At 42.2% G+C, this 13478-nt stretch overlaps 1 protein-coding gene across 1 annotated transcript in view; it reads right to left on the reverse strand.

The window, feature by feature from the left end:
* LOC124176683 (leucine-rich repeats and immunoglobulin-like domains protein 1) overlaps positions 1-13246 on the reverse strand; it is a 308596-nt gene extending 295350 nt beyond the window's left edge. Inside the window, exon 1 of the mRNA XM_046558264.1 lies at positions 13222-13246. The gene's annotated coding sequence lies outside the window, so the exon portion shown is untranslated. The remainder of the gene's footprint in view (positions 1-13221) is intronic.
* Between the last annotated feature and the right edge of the window lie 232 nt (positions 13247-13478).

Genomic DNA, 13478 nt, shown 5'->3' on the forward strand with positions numbered 1-13478 from the left:
CCATACAAGTGGTGAATTTTTAGTAATTATTGATCTGAGGAAATAGATACCTACCGGAATCGAATAGTCACGAGCGATAGCCGGAGAATATAAATTCCGCGATAAAGCCGCGGCGCCATGAATCGGCACGAGAATTTCCTCTGGAGAATATATTTCACAATGTGAAGTACGGAAAAAAGAAAGTAAAAAAAAAAAAGACGAGGGGGCGAAAAATTGTTGTTCAATCAACCGTCGGGTTCTTTTTCCCGCTATAAACAACGTCGGGAATAGCCGATGGAATGCCAAGATCTGAATTCCTGTAGAGCATTTTACCGCATCTCTGTAAACAAATGCGTACCAATCGCGTCTCCGTACGCAAAGGCAAATGTTCGACGCATCTTGACGAGAGTAATTGATATAATTTCACGAATGGCGTGTCTCGGGACGATAGATAAAACTGACTGGAATATACGCACGCGTGTAACAAACGTTGTATAAAGGGCGTAAAAATGTTACGCCGTTTCTCGTGACGCACTGCACGCACATTCGCGTCGAATAAAATATGATTTATCATATGGCGTACGACCCTCGTATAACATAGAAAAATAACCCCGAGTCCTCGAGCAGGGAAAACGGTCCGAAATTTTCAAGTCAGATCACTCGCCTTAACTATCTCCCCCCAAAATTTTTACGATCAGAGAAATACACCGTAAGGTATTTATTTTTCGTCGGATGGCTTGAACCCCCGGCTACAAGAAACTTTTTCCCCCGTCCGATGTGATTAAAAGTTTATAATGCGGGTGAAAGACCGATGCTGGGTGTGCGTCGGGGCGCCACGCGTGTCAGGGGTTAGGCGAGGCGGCGGGAGATTGTAATTAAGAGAAGCAACACGCAAATTTGCGATCCATCTACGCCCCCCGTTCGCTTTCCCGAGACTGGGAGGAGCCCGACGATACGCCGGGGAGAGAGAGAGAGAGAGAGAGAGAGAGAGAGAGAGAGAGAGAGAGAGAGAGACAGAGAGAGAAAGAGAGGGAGAGAGAGTAGAAGAATTAATAAACCCGAGGGCAAAGCTGCAGCGGGTGCAGGTAGGTCGTGTTTTATTTAATAGAATAAAGATGCGCTTGTGCCGTACGCCGTTTCTTAACGGATGACAAAAAAAAAAAAAAATGTCAGATCGTTAATTTGGAAAGAAATTCAAGAGCTTGGCAAACTCTTATTATACCTGTACCCGACCCAGTTTCGCTTCGGAGAAGATGGCTCGTAGATTTGAAAGAGAGTCCACACCTATATGTACACGGGTAAACGTGAAAGGAGTGCAGGGAACACTTCTGACTCGGAAGCCTGGGGAACCCTCAACCCCGGTTCGCATTCTCGGAGTTTCCGCGTATCTCAGATCAGCTGGTAAAACGATAATGTTGGTAATAACAGAGCATGAGAGTAGCAGCTCTACATTTGCATAGATAGCAGGAACGACTAAGACCTGCCGCTATGCCTCGCCCCTCAAAACAACCCCGCTTAACCATAATCCATTTCGGATATAGCCCTTCCAAATATTCAGCTATCGCGAAGAATCCAAGGTTCACTCACTTACTCAAGTACTCACGTATAGTCGACTCGAGATACAAACTGAAAACTACCAAAAACGAGACACCCGCACTATTTGTCAAATGAAAAAAATTATCCTTCATTCTTTTATCCGAGAAGGCGTGAGTTCGGGAGTAAGTGAGACCGAGATTTAAATCAACACTGACGATTGGTTGTAATTTTCCGCGGTTCAACGACGTAAGTTTAGAAGGTAATTTAAAGGTTTGTCGAAGGAGTTGATTTGCGTTGCAAATCAGTTACAGCCAAGTTCTAAGCCGAGCAGAACCTCGTGCGTGAAATTCGTTTGAAAATTATGTTAGAATTTGATCTGAAACTGGATGTACGCGTATAATCCATACCTGTATAAATACGTAAAGTTTATTCGTGCCCGCCGTCAGCTACCTAATCCGAAATAACGTAATACGTATTTATATCGTGCGAACAAGAAATAATCAAACGACTTGATACTTCGCCCCGATTCCCAATTCCGCGAACAAGCGTGGCGGTGGGTAAAAGGCAATTGTGAATTAATTAAAATTCCAAATTATCGTTATTACTCCTGTGAAGAATGGATTTTTTTCAAATAATATCTCTGCAGAGATGTACGCGTACAGATTACACACGCGTATCGTCGTGGTACACGAGGCTCGTGATTTAGGAGGAAAACCGGATTTAATAAAATTTATTTGTAAAAGTCGGAGGATCCTGACCACTGGTAATAACATCGTGATAAAATTCCCAAAGTGATTATCCTTCTCTCTTTCGTTCACGATTTTTTTCTTTTGTTCCTCTTCTTTTTCTCTTTCTCTTCTTGCGTCATCATTTATGAAAGAATACCCGCGAGTTGGGAAAATCGGATATTGGTATGGAAACACTTTGTATTATACACGGCGTACATGCGATATGCATTGTTTATGGGTTGTTATCGAGGAATCCCTCGGAGGTAAAAAGGCCCGTTTGAAAACACTAAGCTAACCATAACGGTGAAGTAACTTTTGTATCTCCGTGTATACACGTATGTGCAGAGAATGGACAATCCAACAAAATCTAATTCACTCGGTACAGAGGGACTGGTTTTAATGGACGTACGCGGCAAACGAACCATGCGGTTCATCTGACAATCCGATTATTATTTCTCCGATGCTTTCATTCCGACCAATACCGCCTTTCGGTTTTAAACATTTTTTCATTATTTCGTTCGTGCGCCGGTTGGATTGACGGAAAATCCCTGAAACCATCGTCAATATTACATTGCATCGATCTGCATCGACGCCAGCAGAACCCAACGAGTCTTCGGTGCTCAAACGTCGAGTTGTACTTTACGTTATTTTTTATATTTTACCACCGTGAGACAAAGAGCCGGATATTCGACACGATTCTTGGTCCACGGCTCGCCCCCGGTTATAATGGATACAGGGAGCGAGCGCGCCCTGCGAGAGAGCCGTGAAATTTGATTTTTAACTTACACAAATGTCGAGTAATTGTGACGTAATTAGCGAATGGGAAATCAAGTCTCCTCAGCGAAATGACTTCCGAGTCAATTTCCTACCCGACTCCGCTCCGCCTCGGTGCCTGCAGTGCCCCACCAACCCACCCATTCACCCTCCGCGCCCTTCTCCGATATAGGTACCTTTATACCCAACGGCCATTTCGAGAGCCTTGCTGTCTACGCTAGACTGCGGGAACCGGCAGCAAACACTTTACGGGAATGAAACGCACGGTGAAAATCTGCCCAATGAACGTTGCCAACTTTACGAACAACGTGACAATTGACTTCCATCAACTTCGTAGTCCGTATTGACAATGACCGAAGTGTGGATTCTGAAATCCCTGACATTTGACATTCAAAGGGAAGCCTTTCTCGTCGAATATAATCGATTGTTGACTATCGATCTTGCACAATTTATAACGCATGTACAATATGATGGTAACCTACTATTATTATTATTATTATTATTATACTGATATTGCGTTATGTTTACTTTCCGACCGTCTAGGTATTTTTTTAATTACGAGGGCTCATATCCGGGATAACTAGACTCGTTGCAGTCAATAAATTCTCTGAAATCCATTGACGGTCGTAAATTTTAATTACTAATTCAGTGATTACATGGTCAGGGCTATAAATAATAACATACGGCAACGGCGAGCTTGTCGATGCGCCATCGCGCCATGGCTCGCATCGCGACTCTCTATTCGGTTTCAATGGTCCTGCAGGTTCCGGCTTCTGGGTGTTCACTTTACCGTACCACCGAAGCTTGTACATACGCTCAATTCATTTCAACCGATTACCTTCAAACATGGACACCCCTACCCCGGCTCATAGATTCCTAAAACTAAATTACCGCTCGCTCTATCCCGCACAACGTTATCCAAGTTCTACACACGGAAGGGAAATTCATTGTACGTAATTTCATTCGGTTTCAAAAACAGATCGAACAACGATAAGAGACTCGATGCAAAACTATCGTGTAAAACAAAAGAAATTATACGATGTAAGAAAAATGACACATTGCTATTAATGGTGGACAAAAATTGTCGTTGAAAATGTTATTGGCTACATTTCACTATTTTTTGTACATAACATTCTTTCTTGTAGAAAAATGGTAAGCGATTGGGATTCGATTTAAAATTAACGATTGTATCAGATATTTAAAACACAACTGAACCTCATCATTGTTTAAGCAATCTTGTCACCGTTGGGAGACGTCGTGTATTTTACAAGAATTTCTAATTTACCTTGAATAAGTTACCAAATTCCTGAGTACCTGTACATCGTCAGAAGTTGAAATCCCGATATAAATAGCACCCGGTAAATTCAAATTCTTGTATATCATGTGGCAACAGCAACATCAGCAGCAAACAATAGATAAGACGAGTGTCGTAATCGTAGCCTTTCAGCAAGGCTCTAATTTCCGATGAAATATGTTACCCTGCAAAGGTTCGTTTCTACAGGTTTATCTAACCTGTATTTAAACCAATGATACCGCGGATAGAGATACCGACCTCATAGATCACGATAATAAATGCTTTCGCCAACCGAAACGCAGCGGCTCGCATCTAAAATTACGGGTATAAAATGTTGTACCGAATATCGCATCTGATCGTTGATGGAAAGATCAAACATCAGTTTACCGCTCCGAGTTAACCGGACGTTCAATACTTTGAGTAGAACGGAAAAAGTGAACCGGTTACAAGAAATGCGTGGATAGTATGAGATATTGTAATTAGAGTCTGAAAATTTATTCAGTAGGATTATTATCGAAGGAGAAGGCGGGATAATTTGTTGGTAGAGTAAACCTTATTTTCATTCAAGTGAACGTATTATCTCCTAATCTCTGACACACCCGTAGCCCCGGGGTAAAGTAAAGTCTGGTTGATCGGCCATTAAATGCGATTATGTAGTGAAATACAGGGAGAGACCACCTCGCAAGTATCGTCGATATTTCGCCAACCACGGAGCTCCGAAACGACGGCCAATACTTGATCCGTCTCAAGCGGGCCTCGGGGCGCCTTTTACTGCTCTAAATACCGAGGTATAAAATTTGCGAACTTAACTGTCGAATAAGAGGAGAATTAGACACCCTTGCACCAGCGAATTGTGGCCGGATTTGCATATTTTTCGAGGGTCGACCAACCGTGGCCGTGCTAAAGATTACGCAAGGGGTGTATAGGACGTAACACGATTTATTTGCTCATTTCTTTTTTTCGCGTCTCCCCCATCAACTCGGGAAATCTAGTTTATATCAATTTTCCTCCGAGAATCTTGATGAATTAAAAAAAATCAAAGTAAATCAGACACTGCCGTATACGAGTTCTTTTACTCCCTGCATTTCGACACTACGATTTTATTGAAGAGCGTTAAAGGAGGCCTTTACATAGCGGATGGTGCCGTAAAAAGAACTCGGCTCATAAAGCTGCGAGTACAAACCTGCACTTCGCACGGTTGTAAGTAACAGACACGCCAAGAACCGAAAGATAAACTTAGATGATGTGTAAAACAAAAAGACAATAATAATAAGACTGACAGAAACGTAAAGATTTTTTTGTCGTGGTAATTTCCTCCGAATTTTTATACTTTACCGATCCGTGATTATCGAGACTGTTCCTTAAAAGCGAAAACGATCGATAGGGAAGCTCTTTCGAAGCCATCTCGTCGTCGTGAAATTCGCAACTTTCCAAGGGTCGAAGTATGAATTATACGAATGACGTGAAATTGGAGAACGAGATCGCGGTCTAAATTGAGATAAACGTTATTTTCAATTTCCCACCCTTAATTCAGGAGTTAAATTACCGCTTGATTCAAATTTGAAGCCGCGTCCCGGAGGGGTGGAATACTAGATAGAGATCGGTACCTAGCCTGCACTCGTTTACCTGGAAAGTGCAATTTAGCTCAGTTGGAGGTTTGGAGAAGCTGCCAGAGTATCCGAGAGCCAGTGACTAGAAGTACCATTCGACCGGCGAACAATCACCCACAAATCTTCCTCTCGACGATTGCGGGAAACAATCGGCAACTGGGCCAATGGTTAAACCCTCCAGTCTAAACTCCCGGTAAGGTCTGGATCTCTACCCTGTGCAGTATCGCGGTATGAGCCAAACCATCCTGGCCGCGAGGTTAATTAAATTTAGGAGGAATTCGGGCGAAATTCTACGTCCGGCTATAGATTTCACCAACAAATATCTTACCTTGGTCTTCACGCTCGGAACTTCAAAGTCAAGCCGATCACCGCATTTCGATTTCCGACTGACGAAAATCCCGGCGAATATACGAACCTTCGTATCTTCGACCGCCATCGATCTCTCTACGTTCGACAATTTGCAAAGCTCATCTTTTTTCCCGACAATGACAATATTTTCCCAGAGCCCGGCGACCGGTTTACGTTAAACCGCTTCTATGACGCGCACGCTAAGCCCCGTGTTTTAGTATAGTCGTTTCTAGGAAGGTACCGTCACAGTTCTTGGTTAGTAGAGGTTACTACCGGTCCTAGGTATTCTCCAATGGTATGGGAAGGCAGCCTGGAATCTCCTATAAACTCCGGAATCCCGTTTAAAACATAAGAGTCCCTCGGGAGCGGCACATCTCCGGGTTACGTCCTTCCATTGTCCCTTCGTACGCCCCGAGCTGAGTTCGACTGCGGTATTTAAGAATTTTCACGCTGCTATCCTTGCCTTGATCCGAAAACCATTTCGTTGGAGGTGGAGACACGCGTGAATTTTATACTCGCGACCCGCAAATGAATGAGAATTAAGTAGACCAAGTGATTTCAGTTTCATTTATTGACAAATCGATACAGCGATGTTTGGAAATGAACAAATTTCTACGAAGTTGAACGTGAACCAGCTTTGAGTATGCAAGCTCATACGTGTAAGGATATAGAAAATAGTCGAAGAACGATAGCGAAACTGTGCAGAATATTTGATAACGTGGATACCGTAAAGAATTTCATGAGAAAAATTATAACCTGTCTGGCTCGGTGATATTTCTTCAAGATTTGCATATTCACAAGATTGGATACCTGCAAGTGTGTAAACGTATACGAAACAGTTTATGCCTTTCTTGAGATGGATTTAAACGCTATCTCTCTGCGAGCGTTGATATAATACTCCGGAAGTCAGTGTACGCGGAGCGTTTCAGGTGCAGATAGAAGTGGATTGTTCGAAATAATCACCACTCAGCGAAAATCGCGAAGGATAATATGATAGAAGGCTCGGTGAAACCGTTCGGAAATAAATATGTATTCAGACGATTTGTTGACGGACGAAATTGGTGTATTTTACTTCTGACGTCCCGTTTCCTATATCAGATACTTACGGTTAAAATATAATTCAGGAGCTTGACGGTAATAACGGTTAATTTTGATCCGTCTACAGGACCTCCTTTCACACTTTAGTCTTGAGCCCCGAAATAGTTGCGAAGGTATTCTGATAACGGGATTGAACACGAAAGGTGCATTTAACTTTTGCAATTATATTTCGAAACTGATGGTTTCTTAAACGACAAGTGCGAAGCTCGGCTCGGGATCGACGCAAATTGAATAATATTTCGGCTTTCAAGTTTTCCCCGAGTTTATCATCCTTTCCGTGATATTTCGGTACAAGCGTCGTCCAAAATCAATTCAATGTTTGAATCTTTCTGTGTTGTAAAATAATCATTCGCACTTTTTCAACGGAATAATCATGCTCGATGGACGGTGTCGACTGAGAAAAAAATCAATTTTCTTCCGTTACACCGTGAAAAGTAAGATATTAATATCTAATGCAGAATAGAGCTACGTAGGGCTCGATGTTGAAAAGTTGTCGGTCGAAATATTTTGGTTAAGAGGAAAATTTCAGCCGATTCCGCGAACTACCGGGAGTTACTGTTTAACTATTTCACCTACCCAAATCACGCGTCGTAACAGTTTGAAAGGCGTATATCTCCGAGCAGGGCGAGAGATATAACGGGTAGAATCGTTTGTTACCCTCCTGTCAACCACATCGTATCCTAATACCCACACACAGTGGGAGAAAGCCGTTGTATACGTCAAGAGTTAACCGCAACACGGCTGTCCGAGCATTTCAGTTCCAGAACTTAATTTAACGGCTGATAATCGAGGTGATCTCTCAATGACGTGTCGCGTCGTAGTTCCGCGTTCGAGAAAACCCTTTTCCTTTCACTCCTTACTTCAATCCAAGCGGTGTTCTTTGCATCGAACCCTTTGCGAACGAGCAGAGAATTCCCTCCCGCCCTCTATTCTCATTTATTTATTTTCATGTTCCTTCCATTAGCGAGAAGGTGGATACCGAATTTTTTTCCACCCTCCACTCAGGCGGTGCTTCGCCCTTCTGCTGGCGAAAAGTTGGATGGCGGGCGCAGCCGGCCGTCTATCAGCACCGGCATTGACTACTTGCGGTTTTCCAGTCTGCCTGTTTTCGTCCTGGGGTGAGTAAGTGCGCTGCAGTTTTAAAAATTCAATATCTCGACCCTAGACCGTCTTTGGCTGCCCGATGACAAATTTTTTCCCTTACCTCTTTCTCTCTATCTCTATCTCTCATATTTTGTACATCTTGTAGCCATTATTGCTACGCATTTGTTGAACTACGGGCATTAAGAAACCTTTATCAATTAATCAATCAATCAATAAATCGATCGATCTCTCTCTCTCTCTCTCTCTCTCTCACTTTATCTTCACTTTTCATCCTTGCAAAAATCATACATTTTTCCATCGACGTCAGCGGGTGAACGTGGCATTTCCATCGGAACCAAAACGTGGCAAATTAGCACTGTCACTAACGTTAGTGACATTCTCTGCAACTTTTTCGTCCACTCTTTCCTTTCACCGCGCTTACAGAGAGCCTGAATATTAGATGTAAAAATCGGGTCCGTGGGTTTCCTGTAGCGTAGCAGCGAGCTACTCTCGACGAGGCATTAAAAACCCGGCATTGTCTTGAGGGCCATTAGCCATGCCTTGTGATGATAATGGGACTTTGAAGTCCTCTATGGTTGGTTACCTGCCCCCATAACTTCACTTATATGCTTGTACCTCGGGGGAATTGAAACCAGCCCCCGAATGCTCGAGGCAGAACTGAATACCACCCGTCAATATCCGCAACCTCCACCAAAGGCATCTGCCTCGATATGCGGCAAGTAGAAACGAATATACAATATGCATGTACAGTATTATATCCGCAACGTCGGCATTTGTACCTATAATTATAAAAGCTAATCGCAACAGCGAGAAACCGCTGAATTTATGCATCGAACGAGACAAAATAAATTAAATTTCAAACAGAGACAAGGAAAAAAAAATGAAAAATCTGGTGCTGAATTGTAAATCGCGTTTGAATAACATCAAGGGTGAAAAAAACAGAATAAATTCTTTTCAGAGCTGGCGGGTTTAGAGGAGAATTTTTATTTCTAAATTTACCATTTTCTTCTACTGTTTTTTGCTGTTGTTCTTATTTTTGTTTTTATTTATTTTATTTTACTTTTTTTTTTATCATTTTTATAAATCCCCCCCAACGTTTCGTCGTACGCCACCTGCGTTTTCCTTATCGCCTCGTCCGTATATACGACCAGGGGTGTAACACGCTCGTCAGAGTGATGGATTACATCACGTGATCCCTTATTCCCTAACTTCTCTTCGTTCTCTATTTCTCTCTCGCCGTTCACCTCCATCCTGCCGCCCCCTGCCTCCTCTATTACACCAAATACATCGTACAGTTTACCCGACGTGTGTAGCTGTGGGTGGTTATATCCACTCTTCGTGATAATTAATTAATGGAATTGCCCCGCGCATCAATTCAATCTTGATTCATGAAAAAATTCCGGGTTCACACGAAGGAGTTTGAATTTTTTATAAAACGTCAGCATCTCGCGTGAACAATTAAATTCATCAATACAAACATCGTACAATGCGTTTAGATGTCTTTAGCATACATCAATTTTAACGCAATACAATTGTCTGACGTAATTTAATCCGATTGTGGGAAATATAGTTTCCGGTTGAAATGAAAGTAGATATAAGCGAGATCACCGACTGTTTCTAAACGACAAACTTCCATTCCCGCGATCATTTACGTACAACATATACATGTATATTGTATATTATACAATACGTATACAAATTAATATCTGTGGGCTAGTCATCTTTCATCGGGATTAGGGGCGTTGGCGGACGGATGTGACGTCAGCTTGCGGCGCCACGAGCCCTCGGGGCTCGCCTTGATAAATGGAAGAAAGCAATTAAATACCCCCCTACCGCACAATATACGAAAAATGCCTATTGTCTTTATTGTTCAAGGCTCAATTGACCGGTTCCGTCCCTAAATCAAACCCGCCGCGATCCGTTTCGTCGGATATGCGATAACTGGTTTTATCAATTGAACAATTATTGTGTTTTGTTTGTTTATACCTACGTGTTCATTTCCTTATTTGCCTGAGAGATGTGCCGTTTGAACGGGATTCCACTAAATGGATTATATGTATCATATATTTAGCAGAAGGTTACAAGTAGCGGATTTATTGAGGAAATGAAGGGAACAGCTGTGGTGTTCGTGAAATTCATAAATTACCCTCTCGGTCTTCCTCGTTCTAGCATCATTCTTCATTATCGAAGAACCGTTTCGCTTTTTAATTTCCTTTCCTACACCGACTTCCTTAATCTGGCTCCATCCAAACTATTCACGAACAACCGAGCAGTGGCTACAACTCCTTAGGGCAGGATATTATAAAGGCGATTCTTTCTACAAGTCACACCTTTTAATCGTTTCATACGGCTATTCGAACTCGGTAACTTTTCTCGCTCTGCATCATCGCCGGTTCAGAATTATTGTCTATTATGGTGGAAGAAAACGAGAAAAAGAACATGCGAGAGATTCGTGCAAGAATGAAAAAGCAACGAAACCGAGGTGAAAAAATTTTAGAAACCAGGCGCAACCTGGTGACGTAAATTTTTACATCTGTTTTGCAATTATATTACAAGGACACACTTAACATATAAGTAAGTCAAGGCGAGGGGACAGCAATTTTTTTTTCTCCATCTTTGTTTCCCCCAGCACGATTTATATTCCCTGAAAAAGTCTTATTTTTTATGCAATCGCGATACAAGCAGAATATCTCAAGTTTGAGAAGGCGAAGGAGAAAGACGAGGCGGGTCTCGATCCTTGCCTGTATTATACATATACACACGTACTCGCTTTTGGGTATAACGGGTATAAATGTACGAGGGAGTTCTTGATTTTTATTCAAGACGATAAAAGCCCTGGCAATGAACCTGGAAAGCCTCTTTTAAAAAACGGCAGCCTTCCGATAACCTTAGCAAATACTTACATTCGTTTCTCACTTTTCAATTCAAGTGCTCGAAAATGAATGCACCACTTTCTCACCTCCCCGAGATGTCTCAAGGAACACTCAGGCACTCGAGGCACGTGACCTCTGCGATCTGAAAATTGATCGGAAAACCGATTCCCACTCACCTCGGCAAATACGCCTCAATATAAGAATATACCTATATACTACCACGTTGTCTGTAACGCCGGGTTCTAAAACAGCCCGCCGAGTATCCGGCCGAAATTTTTCTCATTTCAAAAATCCCAGTAGCTAAAACAAAGCCCAGGGATAAGTTAAACCTCTAAAATTCACGGGCCGACGACTTTTTGCATCACGAGGCGGCGTTATCGTTTCGGTGAACTTCACCGTATTCGCATAATCAAGGTTTAACAAGCTCGATTTTCGCCGTGAGTCTGGTAATCGCCTATTCTCAAAACCCGATGTCGGGCACACGTTCCGAAACCACTCCCGAAAGCGCAATGAGCATAACTCTCCAACTTTATTTTTATGTCCCGTTGTATAAACGTTTTTGTATCAACCGAATAACACACGCGAGACTGCACGTTCGGAGTATCGCGTTATACGTTGAATATCCTACGTGCTTAAGAAACTAATAATATATTTATCCGGCAAAGAATCCAGCGACAGAGTTTTTCGTGTCAAGGTTCCTCGGAAATTTCACAAGCTTGGTAAAATATTCCTCTAGCCGAGAAGTATACGTCAGACACGAAATATTTTTGTCAAAGATCCAAATTCTTCTCGTTTTTCTCTCCGTCGAAATGTACGGAGTAAATTTGAACAACTTATTCCGCCAATCACAAACGCCACTCACTTGTCATTGCAAAGTTCGAATTTATGAAACATCCAACATCCAAATCGCTCTTCGTTAAATAAAATGGTATTTGAACAGTAATATTCCTTTATCACTTAGCTGGACGGGAAAAGTCTTGATTGACAATGAGCCGGTTTAGAGCCCCTGTGAGGTGAGAACAGATGAGACTTGATACGGGGCAAGGTAAAGACGTATAGCTGTGCATAAGACTTTGAAATACATGCCGACGTATATATCATCTGTGTGGGTAAATTGAAGCTGTCAGGTAGCGAACGCGGTGAACAAAGAATACTAATCCGTATTCTAAGGTGCGCTGGAGTATCAAAGAATGTAAGGAGAATCCGAAAGTTATCTCGGGTAAAGAGAGGGGGCGAAGAGAAGAGAAGAGAAGAGAAGAAAACTCCCGCTGAAGGGCTAATGAAATTAAAGGATGATTAAAAAGTTCCCGCGGATTCATCTCTGGTTAAAACACAGACGTAAGAATACATATTAACTTTGTTTCGAATTGAAAGAAGACGCGGAAGAGCTTGGAACCGTGGATTAAGTGAATTACACATTTTTCGATTTCGATTGTAAATTAAATCACGGATAAAAGTATAAGATTCCTCGGCAATTCCGTGTAGTTGAGTAAATCAATGACGTATTGAAACATCTTGGATGAATATACGCGGATTAAAGCATTTACAATATCTTCGATGTCTTTGTAATTTACGCCGACTAAGTGTGTTTGGAAGCGAAACGTTCAACTTTTTAATGAACAAAGTTACCGAGAGTGATCTTAGACGCTGGCTTTATAAGCGTTACTTATAAAAATCGCGAAATTGCTCTACAAAAAAAGTTGAATGGCATATTGTGATACGCAAAAAGGGAGAGTATGAATAGCGCATCGTTTTCCTACTACAAGGCTGTGGTAGTTTTGTTATTCGGTGTGATTACGAACCTATGGGGGGGGGGGGGTGAACAAATCCGGAAGTACAAACAACTAGCTAATTACTAAGCGTTGCAAAAGACTTACCAGTCGCTGGATTCAGGTGAGACTCGGCGAAATGATGCGGGTGACGGATGTGACGTCATCAATACCGGAGAGATGTCAGCGAGGTGGTCGAACTACATGGATTCTGAAAAATTCCGGAATCAATTATTCGACACGCTGTATAGATGTAACTTTGCTAGAAAGAGCGCACAAATTTCGTGGTATTTCTTTAAATACTGTTCCTGGGATATTTTACTCTTTATTTTTTCTCTGAATTTCTGTGGCATCGCTTGATTATA

The sequence above is a fragment of the Neodiprion fabricii genome, chromosome 2, assembly GCF_021155785.1.
Source record: "Neodiprion fabricii isolate iyNeoFabr1 chromosome 2, iyNeoFabr1.1, whole genome shotgun sequence".
Classification (NCBI taxonomy): domain Eukaryota; kingdom Metazoa; phylum Arthropoda; class Insecta; order Hymenoptera; family Diprionidae; genus Neodiprion; species Neodiprion fabricii.